This window comes from Ovis canadensis, chromosome 23, assembly GCF_042477335.2.
Source record: "Ovis canadensis isolate MfBH-ARS-UI-01 breed Bighorn chromosome 23, ARS-UI_OviCan_v2, whole genome shotgun sequence".
Taxonomy (NCBI): Eukaryota; Metazoa; Chordata; class Mammalia; order Artiodactyla; family Bovidae; genus Ovis; species Ovis canadensis.
This window is the reverse complement of record NC_091267.1, coordinates 52,453,966-52,454,946: the sequence shown is the minus strand read 5'-3', so window position 1 is coordinate 52,454,946 and position 981 is coordinate 52,453,966. Positions and strand designations below refer to the sequence as shown.

The 981-nt window shown below is 40.0% G+C and overlaps 1 non-coding gene across 1 annotated transcript; it reads left to right on the top strand.

Moving 5' to 3' along the window:
* Positions 1 to 574: 574 nt before the first annotated feature.
* On the top strand, positions 575 to 646 carry TRNAC-GCA (transfer RNA cysteine (anticodon GCA)). Its single transcript has one exon. It is a non-coding gene; the product is annotated as a tRNA-Cys (tRNA).
* Positions 647 to 981: the final 335 nt, after the last annotated feature.

Here is a 981-nt window from a genome sequence, read left to right as displayed (position 1 = left end):
AGTGTTTCATAACAAGGAAATTTTGATAAGATCTTAGTCACTTAACATCATGTCGAGGTGGGTAATAAAGGAATCCAGTGCTATTAGAGAACAACCCTTTTCATCTCCCATCTACTTCATCCAACATTCTGCAAATTTCCCTTTTCTCCACTGCAATCATCTTTTCTGCCTCCATCAAGCTTCTGTGTCACCACCCTGCCTTAATGATTGTGAATCCATCTTTGAAAGGAGAAGAGGTGAAAGGAGGGAAGGGAGAAAGCTAACACAAATCAGGAAGGGAGTGAGGTTAGTGCTCTGTGTGGAAATGTCATATATGGGCACGTCCACAAGGACACGCGTGTATATACTGTATGTGTGTTGGTATGTATTGGGGTGTATTTATGTTCTAAGTCTGAACATGCATATGGAGGATAAAATTAAGTTAATAGTTTTGATCTTGGTTCTAAATGAAAAGCAGGCGTGTTTTGTAACAATTTTCATAAATATTAAATAATTTGCATTAAAAATAATTGCTTTGAGTTGCACTCTTCTGTGGCATTAGCACAATTAGAAGTGGTTTTCTTCAGACACAGCTTCCCTGGTAGCTGAGATGGTAAAGCATCTGCCTGCAATGCAGGAGACCCAGGTTCAATCCCTGGGTTGGGAAGATCCCCAGGAGAAGGAAATGGCAACCCACTCCAGTATTCTTGCCTGGAAAATTACATGGCTGGAAGAGCCTGGTAGGCTACAGTCCATGGGGTCGCTAAGAGTCAGATACTACTGAGCGAGTTCACTTCTTCAAACGCATGACATCTTGATTTCCTGGCAACCTTGTCAGCCAGGCTTCTAAAGAAAATTATTTCATTCATATTGATTTATGAACTCAGGGTCCTTCTGTTGTCTTAAAAAGAACAAAACAAAGGCAACACAACAAAAATACCTTCCATCATCTTTACTAAAATAATTTTCCTTTTGGAGTAGCTTCCTATCCTAATTTGTCTC